We start from the raw sequence: 17,335 nt of genomic DNA, 5'->3' as shown, positions 1-17,335 counted from the left end.
CCTCTTTCAGCCACACTGGGTTCTGGAGACGGGTTGGACGGGTAGCTCTGCAGCTCCAGCTTCCAGTGGGTGTGTTAAATATTATGAGCGAGCCATGATTCCTGCCTTCCTCACGTCACAGTTAGGAGATTGGCTAAATAAACGCTACAGTGATAGTAACAGGAAAACCTCAACCAAAAGTGTTTTATTTTTTTTCTCCTCCTCTCCTCCCTCCTTCCCACCCCCACTCCCACCTCCCCCCCTTCATTCTACTGCAGCTCCAACCGGAGCAAGGAGAGGGCGTCTGTTCCACAAAGGTTTGCAAAATAAAATTAAAAAAATAAAAAAAAAATTAAAAAAAAAAAAAGAAGAAGAAGAAGCAGAAGAATACAATAACCGAGCGGTGGCTGAGAGGGGAATCTGCAATAAGGTTGCAAAGTGTTGCACGCAAAGCGCTGCGTGGAGCGCCGGTTGTGCTCCGTCATTGCCGGGGCTGCAGGGCGGCACGCGGCTCCCCTCGCGCCGTAGCAAAGTCCGGGCGGAGCGCCGTGCGCTGCTTCCTCCGGACCAGCGGTCTTTCTTTTGTAATCCCTCGTCCCGTGGGTTGTGATAATCCCGAGGTAATCTGCTCTCTGCCTGCTGCTGGCCCCAGGGCAGCGCCCGGCGGGTTGTGGGAGTGGGTGCTGGAGGAGGGGATGGTTCGCTGCGGCCGGGGTGGGGTGGTCGGGTGGCCGGGTGTGCTCGGGGTCTGCTGGCTTTGTGTGTGGCACGAGGTCCTGTGCTCCTTAGCGAGGCTCTATTAGCATTGTGTGGGGCTGCAGCAGGAAAGATGAAGGTACGTGCTTCTGCCCAGCCACCACCACCTGTACATGGAATGATAGAATGGCCTGGGTTGCAAAGGCCCACAGTGCTCATCCAGTTCAAACCCCGTGCTGTGTGCAGGTCGCCAACCAGCAGCCCAGGCTGCCCAGAGCCACATCCAGCCTGGCCTTGAATGCCTGCAGGGATGGGGCATCCACAGCCTCCTTGGGCAACCTGTTCCACTGCCTCACCACCCTCTGAGTGAAATTCTTTACATACAATCCTCTCAAAGCTGATTGGGATAGCTCGTTTTTCTCAGGATTAACCAACATTAAATATTGCCTTCCCCCCTTCAGAAGTATTTCTTACCTCAAGATCCATCCAGCATCGTTCCCTCACTGGGAGCTCCTGCAGAGCACACTGCGCTCCCCTGGAGCACATCCATGTGCTGACAGCAGCACTCTGCTCTGCAGAAGGGAACTCACAGCTTCTCTAAGTGGCAAAAAAAAAAAAAAAAAAAAAAAAAAGACCAGAAAACAAAGGTTGGACAGGGCCATCACCCTATAGACTTATGTGTGCCTTTGTGAGGAGCAAGACCTACTTGCTGTCTTGAGGGCCATTTTGGTACCAAGGTTCAGAGACAGTGCTTTGATATCCATTATGTCACCCAGGGCTCCTCAATACATGTGTGCCTGATGACAGCAGAAATTCCTGTGGTGGAACCAGAAGCAACGCTTCCATCGTCTTCTGTGTTTTCACCAAGGTAAGCTCAGCTAAAGGGCAGCTATGAGGATGATCACAAACTGTCATCACGTGCTGTTGCCTTCCACTGCTGCTCAATAACACATAGGTATGGTTGGCAGAGTAGTTTGGGCTGTGAGTTAACTGCTTTTCCATGCAGAAAGCTGAAACCTGACTTATTTAACCTAGATTAGAAAGTTAGCACTTTAGGTCCTCTGGGAAAAACACACTGCTTCATTTCAACTGAGGAACGCACCTCTACTGTGAGGAGTGTGATATGTAAGGGGGGTTCAGCAGGAATTACATGGAGAAGAGCACTTGGTTGCAATTTTCTACCTACCACTGGCTATAGCCTTTCTCCTGCTCAGCTTGGTGTGCTCTCCTTTGGGCCACCAGCTGGGCTGCATTAGCCATCAAAGCCAGGGAGACAAAAGCAGGCAGCTGGGAGCTGTTATGGCTGTGATGGAGGAGAGCAGGTGGAGAAGGTGCTCCAGAGGAGGTGAGTGCAGGTCATGGCTCAACTGTGTTCCCTTTACTATGGTTTGCTCTCACAGGTTCTGAGCAAGTTGCTTTGAGCACTTTGGAGGTCCCTATGAGGTAGGAGGGTGCAGTGTGTTATCTGTTTGGGGTGCCCCAGAAGGGCTTATGGAGTACAGGCTGTATCTGCAGGGTTCTCATCTTCCCCTCTGGCCTGAAGGGAAGTGGCTTAGCAGGCACCTGGGAGGTGGAAAAATACTGAGATGTGTGAAGTTAAACTTGTTTGAATATGTGCGGTATCTTGCAGAAACAAAATGCTGCATTAGGCATATTGTAACTGCATGTTATGTAAGGGAAGTGAGATTGGCTTTGATGTCTAATACAGAAAATTAAATGCAACTAATTACATGGCTTTCAAAAGGTGAAATAAAAGCACAATATCGTGAGCAGGTAAATGATTCCTTGAAATTGCTTGTTGTTCTCATCAGAAGGACCTTTTGTAAATATCAGTTATTAAATTAAGTATGGTTTTATCTAGATCTTATCTACTTAAGGGCTGAATCCTGTTCTGGACTTCTTGGTCCTTTTGTTCCTTTCAAGCAGTACAGATCTGTGTGGGAGTTGGAGGCTGCTTGTGTGTAGTCACTCTGCAGCTGGATGTTGTGGATGGGTTTTTCCAGGACTGAAGCTCCCCGGAGATGTGTATGAGGGAGAGCTGCTTAATTCTTTACACCTCTTTCAATTTCTTTGGTGGCTTTCAGAAGAGCTAAATCTCTTTTGCAATGTGCACTTCTTTGAGTGACTTTTTATAGTGTAGACAAAACACATATGCTACTCAGGGTGTTGAAATGCCAAGCAACACCAGCTAGAGAATCTCCTCTGAGGACCTGCAATAGAGTTATGACTCTATTCACCTGCACCTAATTGCTTTAAGGGTTGTTGTTCATCTGTGGTCCTGGCCTTTCTGGCTTCCTGGGAGTTACTACACCCTGGTTAACTTGGGCTGCCTCCTGGAGTTCTCCATTGCCATTGTCAGTCTGTGGGTGTTTTTTCCTTACAATTTTTCTCAGTATCTTTCCTGCTTTGGACTTTCCCAGCAGGGATGAGCAGATGCTGTTACCAGGATCAAATTTTCCTTTGGTCGTCTTAGTCAGTGCTGTGAGAAAAACTTTACAGGGGGAGAAAAACATCAGATAATTCTTTGTTTCTTGATTTCAGTATCTACAAATGCTTCGTCTCACAGATGACCATGCTGATGAGTAAAGAGACTCTTCTTAGTTCTGTAAATAGCACTTTGGGAGGGTAATTTGTGTTCCTTTTGGAGGTCCTCCAGGGCTGCTGAGCAGCTTGGAGTTTGGGCCATGCTGTGAACCTGAATGTCAGCTGGGAGGGCTTAGGTGACCTGTGACCAAGAAGGCACAGGCTGTGGCTGTGTGGACCTGAAGGGTGAGGCTTGAGTGCAGTCAGGAGCTGGGCTGCAGGTCAGTCCAGATGGGAGATTGGGCAGCACAAGAGAAGAGGAGCAGGCAGGGCAGCACAAACCAGAGAGGTTGAAGAAACAGGGCCAAGGGCCACCGCAGCTGGGGCAGACTCCCAGGAGCATCCCATTGCTTGCTGTGAGCAAGTGTGAGTGTGGTGCAAGAGAGCTTTGGTGCTGGAGCCCCAGCAAGGAATGGTTGGATTTGAGCCCTATCTCTGTGCCTTGGCACCTTCACTCCAGCATAAGCACAGCGTTTGATGGCAGGGGAGGTAACTGGCAATCAAACGTTTGCCTTTCCAATTTGGAGCTGGTGGGGGGAAATACCAATTTTGGTAACTGGAAAATGTAAACTGGGGTTGAACCTTGTTCAAATCTGCTTTTACCCACAGAACTGACTGATGCAGAGACGTAGGGCCTTTGACACTGCATGGTTCTGATGGTTTTCAGAAGTTGTTTACTTACTATTTTACCTCCCGAGATCCCAGACTCAGTAATGAAAATGTAAACATTCCTCCATATCTGAACTGTATGCCTTCAAATGGAGTTCTGCATGTGGCCAACAGCTTTTCACTACTGCTGTGCCGAGTTGGACCAGTGTTACTCCTGTAAGAGCAGTGCTATGTTAACAAAGAAATAACTTCTCAATGTCATAATATTCAATTAAGAAGTTATTGCATGCAGCTCATATTAATAATTTCAATAAAATCGAGTCCCTTGCCATCCACTTCTTCCTCTTTCGACTGTTGAATTAAAATGCCCTTTCTTCACTTTCTCTAAAGGATGTGAATGCTGTTGGAAATGTGACATTAAACCACTACAACCGCAAGCCAGGATTGCTTTGGACCTAATGTGCTTTTTCTGATGTTTCAAATTAGCACTTAAAGGCAGAACATGCAAAAATGTGTTGCTTTTATTTAACAATACAATCAAGAATTCAGGGGCAGTAGTCACACCCTGGCATTTCTTCATTGTTTTGTGCACAAATTAATAGTTTTTCTGCTGGGGAGATTTGTGCCAGAGTTGGCTCCCCCCCCACTTTGCCTGCTCACCTCACTGAGCAGCGACAATGGTCAGTGTGTGTGATAAAGCATTCAGGTGAATAAGCGAAGCGTGCTTTGGGCTGAGTAAACAGACCTGGCTATTTTGTGTTATAACTGCTTACGGCTTTCTGATGTAAAACCTGAGTGCAGCAGGACAGACCGCCAGGCAGGCCTGGCTGCATAGCTTCTGTTGATGTGGTTTTGTTGTTCCATTGAATGGGAAAATGGGGTTTCCTGTGTATTAACCTCCCACACTGTGAAAGTCACCTTTATTGCTGAGAATTACACCTGTTCTGCCTCCCAAACAGGAGGCGAGGCCGTCAGTGCTGTTTCAGTCTGCTTCTCGTTGATGTGTGAAAGATCAGCAGTACTTGTTTAAAGCAGTGTGATGTGTGAAACAACCATGTAGGTCTGTCTCTTTTAAGTTACTCGGATTGCTTTCCAGCCCAGGATTTTGTGAGTTAGATGATACTTTTGGTCCAGACCTTGACCAGTCTCTTCCCACAGCCTCAGGTGATGCAGTCCTTCCTGCCCATCATGGCTGACTGGAAATGCACTGAGCTGTGAGCTGGAGCTCAGTAGTGCTGAGAGGAGGCTTCCCCTCTTCCCAGCAGAGCTGCTGCTAAGTTGTCAGTGCTGGGCAAAGTGCAGCCTGGAAATGCACTGCTAGCCTCAAATGACTGCAGATTCCAGCCTCAGCTTGGGGTGTTTCTGTTCTGTAGGTTGGGATTCAGATGTTCTGTGTGACCCCAGGTGTTGCTGAGGGACCTGTTGAAAGCAGAAAACTCATTATGTTGGGACCAGGAAGGGGAAGGCTTTTCCCTGCCCCTTTGTTCCTCCTCAGCTGTTGCGGATCAGGAGTTAGCTCCTCAGCTGGTATCGGCTGGCCATGGCTTCAATGAAATGCCATCTCACTGCATCAGCTGAGGATCTGCTCCACAATGCTCGATTCTTCCATTGGCCGGAACAGAGGGCTGCCTGGCAGCAAGGGAACAAAACCTGGCATTGTTGTTGCTGGAGTGGTGAGGTTGGCCTGGGGCAGCATTGCATTTGCTCCAGTTGTTCAGGCGGAGCAGCGATCTTCTATATAGCTCCAGCAGCTCCTTCAGGTCCTTCCCGCAGTTGGAGGATGGCATGGAACGCAATTGTTGTTTACTTATCTAAAAATTATTTAAACTAACTCAGATTATCTCAGTTTTCAAGACTTAAAAGGGTTATCACCAAATATTCTGCATTTGATATGGACTTTGTGTTCAGGTAGCAGTACGTGGATCTTTTAAAAAGCAAGCCATGTTTTAGACCTGAATTAGACAATCATCTTGCAGATCCATTCAAATTGAGGGAGTTATGTGATCTATGCCCAGAGAAAATGCTCCCTGATGCTAAAAACAAGGTGCAGCACACCTCCTCGTGGGAAGGCTCTGTGTGCTGATGTATGCAGTCTCACAGCCACACTTCAGTGTGTACCAATACATGAATGGATTCACACATGGGGAGTTCAATTGTATACTGGATAAACTCTTCTGGGAATTCTTTTTTTGTTGCTGTCTAATTTGGATTTCTATGGATGTTTTGACTTCTTACCTTGAGCTTTTTTCCTCTCGGCTGGTTAAACTTTCAGTCTGATCATTTAAAAAAAAAAAAAACTGAGGAAGTTGGAGTAAACCACAAAGACATTTTAAGCATACCACAGCCTGAAATAGAAATTAAAATACTAATAAAGAAATCTCATGGGAGAGCCTTGCAGCCAGGCAGTGTAATGTGGGCTGTGAGTTCCTCTGCCCTGGGGGACACCAGGGCTCCTCTGGCTCTGTGATGCTGGGAAGTCACTTCAGCCCCGTTTCCTTATTAGGTGGGAGGAAGACCTGAGAGTTAGTGTTAATGAAAGTCAGTACAGGAGAGAGATGCTGATATTTTTCTGTCTCTTTTCTTTGGAGTGTAATTTGTGCTCTTGACTTCAACCTCTCAAGAAACTCAAATCCTTAAGAATACTTGTGCAGAGGGAAAACCTGAAACGCTGGGGCTCTGTGTGAGCCCTGGATGGAGAGGTCTCTTACACTCAGTGCCCTCAGGGCTGTGGGATTGCTCTGGTGCATAAAGGCTGTGTGATGTGACTGGGAATGCAAAGCACAGCAAGTCAGGGGCTTGCAAGAGCCCTTTGCATCCCTCTGCTCCCCAGCCCTGTCTGTCTTTGTGCTCCCCTCTGTGATTCTCTTGCTGCCCTTGCAGAAGTGCTTTCCTAAATGCTGATCAGAATAATCACGGCTTTGCTTCTGATGACTTGATATGAAAGCCGCTGAGAACTTTGGCTGTGGAGAATTCCTGTACAGTAATTATCACATAAGGAATCCCCATTTCCCAACAGATGATGACACTTTGTTCTCTAATCAAGCCTTGCCACAAAGCTCACAGCAAGCACAGAAGAGCTGGAGGAAAGCTGGTGCTTGTGAGGGCCTTGGAGCTCCCATCAGCCCTCCTTTTCCTTCCCGCTGCCTGCACTTGGCTCAGTAGGTGCTGGTGAAAAAGCTTTTGTTGCTGCTTAAAAACATGCACCTTTTGTGCTCCAGTCACTAACAAGTGTATCCCAAGAGATGAGCTTGGTGTCTGCTTCTTTCCTAAGGAATTTTGGCCCTCCTGGGCCACTCTGGTGCTGCTGTCACTGTGCTGAGTGTGGCTCCCAGCAGCCTGCACTGTTCTGTGCTCCCCATACCTCAACTGACAGCTCTGCTTCCTCTCTCCTTCCTGTCTGCAGGATGAGTTTTCCTGGAACTTCTTTGGTGGTGAAGATTTCCACTCTTTGATGCTGAATGTGTCAGTTTCCCTAAGGGATTTATCACACATTATCACTGTCTTGGTTGTTTTCCTACCGATGTGTTGCAATAATAAACTCTGGTGCTTAAAGGGAATTGTTTGGCTTTTGCTGCTGGAGGTGGGAGGATGTGTGTGGCCTCTGCTGTATGAGCAGCTGTGCTGTTACAGGGCGGGGATGATGTTGGGGTGCTGGAGAAGGATGCATTTCTGGCCATCATGTTTTCTATCAGACGCTGGGCTTCTCCTAGGGATGGAGTCAAACACTTGGCTCAGTTTAAGTGTCTGAGCTGGAAGCATAATTGCCACATCCCTTGTAAGTCAGACCTGATTGCTTTTGGGATTATCACTGTGGTCTCTTTCAACTGAGACTTCCACCCATAGGCTGTGATAGTACATCTCCACTGATCCACTTCTTGCAGATTTGGGAAGCTTTGAAGCCGGGCCCATCCTTTATTCTGCATTTGTGCAGCGCCCACAGCATGAAAGTGATGTCCTTGGGTGGAACAGTGAGGAGGAGGATGATGGGATGAGCTGAGTGCTCAGCCCCAACAATCTGCCAGGGAAAGCAGCTGGTTTTTTTTGTTTTGGTTTTTTTTTTACCTGCTCTGTTGGAAGATGAGCACTTCAGGCAGTTGCCAGGAAATGCACTGAGGTTCTAACTCCTGGGTGGGCAGTGCTGGGATGTTGGACTCACAGGGAGAGGGGCTTTGGGTGCAGCTTCTTCCTTCTCTGGCTCACTGAAGGTAACTTCTGAGAAATAAAGACACAAAAGATTTCCATGGGGATTTTGAAACCAAAGCTGTGCATATTAGTGTGCTTTGTTCTGTGTGCCTCCCAGCTGTCAGCAGTCGCAGTGTAAATGGACCTAGCAGTGCTTGGTGACCTCTGTCCAAAACAAGTAGGAACTTCTTGTTGGCAGTGGTGGTGAGGGTTTTTTTTCCCCCACAAGTTCTTCTCAGTGGAGTGGTCCACTGGTTTTGGCTGAAACCTGGACACAGGGATGTGGTGACAAGATAGAGAGTGCAGTGAGTAACAGGGCTCAGTCAATGATTGACTAGCCCATCTCAGCACCTTTGTTTTCTTTGCTGACAGAACACCACGACCTTTGTATGGGGAGCTGAGCCTGCAGGAGCCCAGCGCTGACCATTCTGGGTGTCACTGAAGTGAGCATTCCTTGTTATTGAAGTGAATTGAATTCTCCCCTTGCGAAGTGTTTCCAATTATCTTTTAGATCAATGTTCTGCACATGGCTGTCTGCTCTGATTTCTGTCCTTTCTCACAGGAAAACATGCAGAACAAGCCAGTGCAATAGCTGCTGACTCGTAAAATGTTTCAGGAGCTGAAGTGAAGTTAGAGCAGTGCCAGGTGTGGTCCAGACCTCTCAGACAAAACTGCCATAGATACAAACACAGACACTGTATTCAAACACTCTATTATACAGTGACTCATCCTTATGTGAATGCTTCTTCAAATGACATATCTGCTCAGTCTGTGGGAGCTTGAAGTTGAAGGGTGTGAAGGGGCTTTCTGTAACCGTGGTGGGAGTTCTGTCTTCACATTTGCTGTGTGAAGGAATCCTTCCCCATTCCCTTTCTGGCTGTCTTCAAATACAGGCTATGTTCATCTGGTGGATCACCAGTTGGGGCACAAGGGCTGGACTGCTCTGTGCCTTTTCCATAGGTGCTGCTCCTTTGGGCGCTGGTGTAGCTGAAAACCCTTGAGAAAGAGGCAAATAATTGAGATCTTCAAAGGGGCAATGCCATGTCCAGGGAGCTCCTTGCCTTGATGGGGTAGAGAACTGGAGTGGCTGGATCCTGTGCTGGAGGTGGCAGAGGAGGCAGCTGTCCTCAGCTGCCTGCTGGAGTCAACAGGAGCTCCGTTGGTGATCTTCAGCTTGGCAGTTTGATATCAGATGGCCAAGCACGTTGAACTGGGAGATTGGTGGAGCTCTTGTTGTGATGCCTGGGGTTAGCAGTGGGAATAGAGGGCTGCTTAGCCCAGCATTCCTAAGTTCAGTGATGGTGTTGGAGGCTTTCACAGAATACAAAGCTATAAAGGACTACAGTAAAATTCCAGTCTACAAATGGAAATGATGCAAGTAAACTGAGGACTGTGGGTGATAAATGAAGAACTGAATGTTTGTGTTTCTCTGATACAGAATAATGCAGTGAGTCTCTCAGTACCTGGTGGCTTCTGAGTCCACAGATAGCAAGCAAAACTTTAAGGAAAAAAAACTCTATGAAGAGAAGTAGCAGCAAATGCAAAAATGCTTCAAAGACAGAGCATTGAAACTGGTAATGTTGTTTTTTTTTCTAAAAAATAGACTTTAGGGAAAAAAAAAACATTAGAAGGATCAACATCAAAGAAAGAACAGAAGAAAATGGGGACAAATAAATTAAAGAACAAAATTATGAAGCAAAAAACATGATGTCTTATACAGAAGGACTGAAAATGACAGATGATAAGAAATAAAACAAGGGACTAACAGTGAGATGGAGCTTTGAGTATCATTAGCAGAGGTGCTCACAGTCCAATGTGAACACTTGCATCATACTTCCCATTTTTGTCTTTCGATTTATTGTGCTTTGCCCTAGAGCAGGTAATTACAGGTTCCTTGTGCTAATTACAGGTAGGCTGTGCCTTCTGCTCTGGTCTGTAGGGCATCAGTGCTGTGGGGAACTGCTTGGAGGCTGGTTTGCTGTGCTCCATCAGCAGTGGCAGAAGTGGACCGGGGGTCACAGGTGGCAAAGGGCAGAGCACTGCCGTGTGCTGGGTGTGGGTGGACCTGGTGTGTGTGATGGTGGGTGAAGGCTCGGTGAGGCCTGGGAGGAGGCTGCCTTCCCTGGGGAGCCCTGGAGATCTGTGGAGCATGACTGGTCCTGTCTTGCCACCTACGGAGCTGTAGAAGAATGTATGAAGTGCTGCTGCCAATGAAGTCATACGGTTATTTTATGCACCAAGGAAGATGCTGTTTCCCAGTATCTTGGCACACGCTCAGCACTTGAGAATGTGGTGTGGAGACCAGCATACAAACGAAGGCAATGAGGTCCTGCTGTGCAGCCCTGCAAACCCACTTCCCCTGCGCTGCTGCTCAGGGCACAGAGGCTGCAGCCTTGAGTGTGCTGCACACATACAGTGCGTGACAGATGCTGAAGCACGCTGCAGGGTGAGCACATCACAGAGGCAGTGTGAAAGTCAGAGCTTAATTGTGCCATTCCCCACCTGTTTTTGTTACAAACCTGTGGCAAAATGGCCCTTTCACTTCCCAAATGATCTCACGAGTCCACACAGACCCAAATTGTTTCTCTTGTGAAAGACTTGAGAGAACTTGACTGAAAACCCTCCCTGGTGCAACGTTCTTGGCTTATTCTCAAAGGGAGATGTTGGCATTGCTGCAAAGTACTTCAGGAGGAATAAGGATGCTGCAGGGCTGTGCAATACAAATCTCTGTCCCAGACAGCAGCGCTGGCAGCTTGCATGCCCTGGTAGCCTCTTTTCCTCCATCAAATTTATAGAGGTTGTGTTCTGATAGAGCAGCACTTTCTCATCTGCTTCTTCGTTGCAGTGGCAGCAAGGAAATGGGTCGAGGCTGCAGACGTGCTGTTGTACCCCGCACTGAGTGCCACTGGAGTAATTGAGCTCCTTGCTGACTGGCAGCCAGAGGGCTGAGAAACAGAAAGGAGTAAGGAGGGGAAAAAGGAACAGAGGCTTAGAAAGATGAGAGGCACAGCAGTGGTGATCACTTCTGAAGTCTCTTAATGGAAAGATCTGGAAAGTGACTTTCCCTTTTGCTTTTCTCTCCAGCCCCAGTGTTCAAAGGGCAGCAGCTCCGAGCGCTGCCAGCTGGATTCTCTGCAAGTGCTGTGCTTTTGGCTGGGGCAGACTGCTGCCAGCACGGGAAAACTTGTTCTGGGTGCTCAACGTGCACGTTTGCATTCTTGAAACCTAAGCCATACTCTTATTTAGTCTTTGAGTCATTAAAGAAAAAACCACGCTCTTTGCAGTTGTGAAGAAAAGTAGCAGAAAAGGCTTTCTTGGCACAGACATCTGCAAACTGTATTTCTACAAAAATAACTCCCGTGGAGGTTTAACCTCTGAAGGACACTCACATAAAATTAAACTGTATGTCTGGTAACACAATGGTATTTTCAGCCTGGCAATCCTGGCAGTCACAGGGCAGTAACACAGCACAGAATAAAGGGCACACCTGCACCCAGGAAAAGGATGTGCTCCTACCAGAGTCCATGTTAACCCTGCCAGCCTGTGTGACCATGGCCGTGTCACTTAATTTCATCCCATCCTCTGAAAATGGGTGTGAAATCAGTGCTGTATGTAGCCTGCATACAAAGATGGGGGATAAGTCACTGAGAGATGAAAACTTTGCCCTCAAAGGGGGAAGTGTGGAGTGATGTGCATCTGAAATGCTCCCTTCTGCTTTGCCTGGTGGGGGAGCAGACACGTGGAGTGCTTGCTGCTGGAGTGGGGAGAGCTGGTATGAAGGGAAGATGCAAAAAGTGCTCTGGTTCTCTTATTGGGGCAGAGTGTTGGAGATGGCATGGGAGTGATGGGCAGAACCTCCACCTTGGCTGTGGGCAAGCTAGCTTTAATTCAGATGTCAACAAAGGGGTATCCATGCATTGCGGTACTTTGCTGGAAGGCGTCAGAGTTCTTGCACATCTCTGCAGGAGTTGAGCAGGGCTCTGCCTGGGCTGGAGCTGACAAGTTCTGTAGAACCATCCCTTCTCACGCAGCTTCCTGCTCATCTGGGCATCTCTGCGTCATGCTCTCCTGCCCTGCAGAGCTCTGTCTGCTGATTGCTATGGGCTGGGACCTGTGTGTGTTGGATGCTGCCTGTGGTGGAGTTGGCCTGGGCAGCCAGATGTGCTTATGCTGATAGTAACAGGAGTTGCTGTGTAAGTGAAGCTCCATCTGGGTTACTTGCGTCAGCCATAGGGCATTGGCCCTGCCTTCTTGCTGGGCAGGTTATGTAATCACATCAGAAATCAAATGCCTAACTTGAATTTCACCTCCTCTGAACATCTGGCCATTCATGTTTTGGGCTGGCTGATTTCACAAGGATCTTGGTTGGAAATTGCTCTCTATGTGTGTATGGCATGGAAAACAAGGCTGAAAGGTTGCCAAGACAATGACCTGGAAATTCATTTTCAAATTCTAATGGCTATCGTGTTTTCTCTGTTTCAGCTCAGAGACTTGGTGAGAGCGGTGTTGTGTTGAGCTCCCAAGCCCTAGTTCAGCACCTGCGTAGAAGATTCCCTCTTCTCACTGCTTTGCCACCTTGCCCTGTGAGGAGGCACGGTGTAACCCAAGGGCAGTGGTGGCTCTGGAAGGAGTCCATGCTGCATTGCACGGAGCTGGTATAGAGCTGCTGGCAGGGTGCTCGGCTGTGCCCTCCTGGCATTTTAATTTCCCCTCTTCCCTGGGCTCAGGTGGTCTGACCCTCCTGCCCTTTGGGTGTGGTCTGATCCTCTTCTGTTCTTCATCAAGAACAGATGGTTTTGCTGGAGAACAGTCAGGGAAGCGATGGCTGCTTTGAACTTGCTTGCTCCATGTTGGCAGGTATTTTGGCAGCTCTTTTCTGCTGGAGGCTTCTCTCAACTCACGTTCTTTTGAGCTTTGCTTGAGATATCAGCTGGGCCCTGGTCCCTGTTCCTTCTACAGCCTCAGATCCCCTGCTTGAGATGTTGAAGTCAATGGACTGTATGTCACAGTAACAACACATAACACAAAGGTCTCATGGCAGTGTTCTTAATGTTTTTAATCCAGAGACTGAATGAGTCAGGCAGTCTGTTTCTTCAAGACCCACCCCCGTCCCCCCCACAGCACTTTCAGCTGCACTTCTTATTCTCATGGGAGGTGGATGCAATGCATGCACCCATGCATGTAAGGCAGTGCTGTGTTGACCTCAGCCCATGAGTTCCATGCAGGATGCTGGCTGGCAGCCAGATCAGTAAATGGCTCTGATTTTTTGATGGAGATCAAGAGCACAACAGATGTACTGTACACTGAAAAGAGTTAAAAATAACTGTTTGCCATCTCTGTGCTTGCCTTAAAACAGAATACCCAACATACAGAGGGGTGGTTGTTTGGCATATGAAGATGTCAACGTTAATAATTGCCCCTGCTGCTTCTGAGAGCTTGCCAGGCTTGTGCAAGGGGCCTTGATGTTAACTACAAGTTTTGCAGGCAGATTTTTGCAAGTGTTTTGAGCTCTGTGAGTGCTGTGAGAATCTACTTGTGTTGCAGCAACTTGGGAGAGAAGTGGTACAAGTACATAAACTCCCACCCCTGTCCTACCTAGAAGGTGGGAGCTTTGGGATTTGCTTTGCAGCTGGGATAAAGAAGTCAGGGTCACGCAGCAGACTTCTCTATGGCTGGTACCAATTGGTTCTCATTACAAACCCCAACAGCTAGCTCAGCACAGCACAGGGGATTGGCTGCATCTGGCAAAACTGGATTAATTCCAGTGTGCTGCATAACTCCCAGCTGGCTGCGATCCTTGGCAGAAGAGGATTTCTCTTTAAGAGTTAATTTGAGTGCTTGCTCAGTCCATATGTATGTCTTCCAGTGTGGCTGGCTTAGCTTCAGCTGTCAGATGATGGGGGGCCTTTCTGTACATTGTTCTGACAATACACTTTTGTGTGCTGGTGTAATGGAAACACTTTCTTCCTTTATTCATGTTATATTGTGGGAGAGCTTCATCTCCTCTTCATGCTTCTGCTCAGACACGCAGCACTTCTGTGTAGTCTGTGTGAGAATGCTCCATGGAGGCTCTGTGTTAAGGCCCAGCTTACCTGGAAGGCTGTTTGTTTGTTTAAGAGGAATACTGCTATTTCTGTAAGCTTCCATTCAGTGCATTTTTTGGACGCATTATTCTTTAATTAAAAAAAAAAAAACCTTTCTTAGAATACTAAAAAAACTAACAAGACCATTGAAGTGCCATGAGAGTTTAGTGATGAGTTACACCAGAGAAACAAACCTTGTATCTTCCATCATTTGTCTGGTGTGCTGGCCAAGCTTCTAATTTAGCAGTGCCCAGTAGTGCACCAAAGTGAGTCATGAATTCTTCAGTGTAATTACCACGCAGTGCAAACCAAGGCTGCAGAAGTCTGAACCTCTTCCTGTCTGTTGTCCTTCCCCTCCTACTTGCTTCTCAAATACAATGTGCTTTGCAGGAAGGCTGTGCTTAGCATCGCAGCTTCAACTCTGTTTGGAGCTGATGCAATTAAAAACCAGGTTCTGATTTACTGAGTAAATTCCTGTTTATCAGACTGTCACAAGAAGGAGAAATGTGTTTTTTTTTGTGTATCTGGAGCTTTATTTTTAGGGAACATACCCTGGCAGAGACGGCCACGGCAGGGTTGCCTGGATGTGAGATGTCTACATGGTGGGAGACGTTCTTGTTGAGGCTTTAAAATTAGCTTTTCCTTGAGACTGATTTTTATATCCTCCTGTTTGTTGCCTGCGTGTTTTGGGAAACGCTCATGGCGTCAGGCAGTTAATGGGGTGATTGGGAAGACCATGTGTTTGCTCATGATGTGACCCCCATGAAGGACTCATTGCAGAGGGGTCCCAGTGACTGTGTGCGTTGGTACATCGTGAGGATGTCCCTGCAGCCTGGGACTGCAGAACTGCAGCTGTGCCTTTGGCTGGGTTCACAGACTGTCTCTAACTTTCACTTGCTTTGGAAATGTAAGTGCTCAAATTGCTTCTAAGTGAGTACAGAGTCAAAATTCTTCATAAATCCGCTATTAAAAAAAAAAAAGCTCTCAGGAGGAGGTGGAGTATCAAGGACACGTTCTGTGGGTCTGGTAAAGGACTTGCAAATACAGAACATCCTGAGTTGGAAGGGACTCGTGAGGGTCATTGAGTCCAACTCTTGTGCTCCAGATTAATTCTTGTGCTTTAAAACTCTATGATGTACATGCGAGAACACCTTCCAAAAGAGTTTACAGCCTCGATGCAGGTGTATATCAGGAGGAGATAGCACTGAACGAGACATGCTTGATGTGGTGTGCCACACAGCTATGCGAGAAGCTAAAGTGATCATTGGAGGAAGGGGGGGGATCAATGACTCAATGAGAGCTGTGTTGGTTGGGAAGCGTAAAGGGGAACTGCTGATAAAGGGCTTATGAGAGATGAGGCAAAGTGGATCAAATCCACGAGGGTACTCCAGGCAGCAGGACAGCATGAACAATCCCTGTCCTACTCCCTGTAATTATAATAGCTGCCTTGGAGAGATGGGTTCGGTCTAAATGCTGCATTACTTTGATTCTGTCAATTAAAGTCTGATGCGATTAAATGGAACCCCTGCTCGATGTACTCGACACTGCAAGATGTTGAGGAGACTGGCCCCAATCCAACAAAGCACTTAAGCCATTCCATTAGCCCAAATGGCACTACCTGTATGCTTAATTTTAAGCACGCACTTAAGTGCTTTGCTGGGTTGGTGCCAGCGTGTGCAATGGCTGGCAAGATCGGGTTCATAGCGAGCACTGAAACCTCGCTTTGGTTTTTGCTCACATGAGATCTGTGTGGTTTCACTTATTGCCTCTTAGGCCAACTCTTCAAGTTAGGATTTCAATAAAGACAAGTGGCGATTCTGAATAAGTCAGCACCTGAAAGTGCTGCACGTGCAGAATCTTTACAATGCCCGCTATCAAAACCTGTTCACCTAGAGTAGTGCCAAATGGAGCCCTTCCAGTTAGCAACACTAAAGCATCTGAGCTGATTAAGTACAGAGTCTGACACCACACGACCTGCGAGCGTTGTCTGGGAGCAGCTGAAGAGTATTTGCAAGGGCTGATGTTCTTGACTGAATGAAGTCTGCATGGCCAGATGCTTAATGCTGTTCTTGGATCAAATTGAGCTATAGTTTATACATAATTGTGTTAAAAGTGTATCATAAAATATCATAATTATTATCACTTGGTTTATATGCTCTTCTCCAAAAACCCAAAGGCACTGTGGATTCAGAAATAAGCACATTCACAGAGTCTGGAAAGATGGAGGTCATACAGGTGCCAGAGTCTGCTGAGAAATTTAGAAATGATTTATTCTAAATTAAAGACAATGGACTTGGAAAGGACCTCAGGAGGTCAGTTAGTTCATCTGTCTCTTCAAACCACCAGCACTGTACTTTCCCCGGCCTCCCTAAGCTATCTATTCCAGGGCAGAAGTATTTTACCCTTAGAAAGTATTTCCTGATGTCCAAATTGAGTTTCCCTGGCTGCAAGTGAGGGAATTATTATTTCTTGCCTAACCTGCCATGCACATGAGGAATAGATCCTTCCCTCCCCTCTGCAGCATCCCATCACAGCAGTCTTAGGGCACTGTTATGCTGCTGTTTCTCAGCATGAGTCTCTTTTCTCTTCCTTCATTCTTGTAATTATTTATGCTCCTCTCATTTCCAGCCCTCTGGGATTTGGCCCTCAGAAATACCCATGAGGGAATAAGAATGAGTTTGAGACTGCTCCCAGCATTTAGGCCATCGAGTCTGATGGGCAGAGGGAATCCTGCTGCACTGCTGTGCCATGCATCACGGCACAGAGCTCCCAGTTCCTGTGCATGTGGCTCATCATTTGAGATGACCTTCTTCATTAAAGAAATACTTCAGCAAAAAGACAGTTTGAACGTTTTTTTTCCTTAGCAACAAGAGATGCAGGTGAGAAACTTGCTGTCAGATGCTGTGCTGCTGCAAGCTCAGTGTTTCCCCAGGGAAACCAGGTCCTGACTTTGTATTCTCACTTTCCCTGTGACCACTATAGCTCTTTGCAGAGCCTCAGTTCTGTCGCTGGATGTTGGGTTTGCAGGGAGGTGGGCAACAGGCTGAGACAGAGCAAGCAGAGCACAAGGTGCAACTCTGCAAACCTGGGCTGCAAAGCCCTGCAGGAAGGATGTGACAATGAGGGGTAGGAAGAGAGAAGGGAAAGCGGCTCCTGGAAGCGTTCTGCACTGATTCGGCTCAAACCTGTGAATGCTTCCAGGC

General features: G+C 47.4%; 1 protein-coding gene and 1 long non-coding RNA gene across 4 annotated transcripts in view; one reads left to right on the top strand and one right to left on the bottom strand.

Annotated features, from left to right (window-relative positions):
- FAM20C (FAM20C golgi associated secretory pathway kinase) overlaps window positions 1-131 on the bottom strand; it is a 55,362-nt gene extending 55,231 nt beyond the window's left edge. Inside the window, exon 1 of the mRNA XM_085237307.1 lies at window positions 2-131. The gene's annotated coding sequence lies outside the window, so the exon portion shown is untranslated. The remainder of the gene's footprint in view (window position 1) is intronic.
- A 102-nt stretch (window positions 132-233) lies between these two features.
- LOC146543221 (uncharacterized) overlaps window positions 234-17,335 on the top strand; it is a 37,852-nt gene continuing 20,750 nt past the window's right edge. For all 3 annotated transcript variants that reach the window (XR_014886740.1, XR_014886742.1, XR_014886741.1), the window contains exons 1-2: window positions 234-599; window positions 1,452-1,543. This is a non-coding gene — a long non-coding RNA (uncharacterized LOC146543221). The remainder of the gene's footprint in view (window positions 600-1,451; window positions 1,544-17,335) is intronic.

Source organism: Meleagris gallopavo, chromosome 16, assembly GCF_905368555.1.
Source record: "Meleagris gallopavo chromosome 16, MGAL_WU_HG_1.1, whole genome shotgun sequence".
Taxonomy (NCBI): domain Eukaryota; kingdom Metazoa; phylum Chordata; class Aves; order Galliformes; family Phasianidae; genus Meleagris; species Meleagris gallopavo.
Note: the sequence above shows the minus strand (reverse complement) of the source record. Positions and strands in the feature narration are given on the sequence as shown.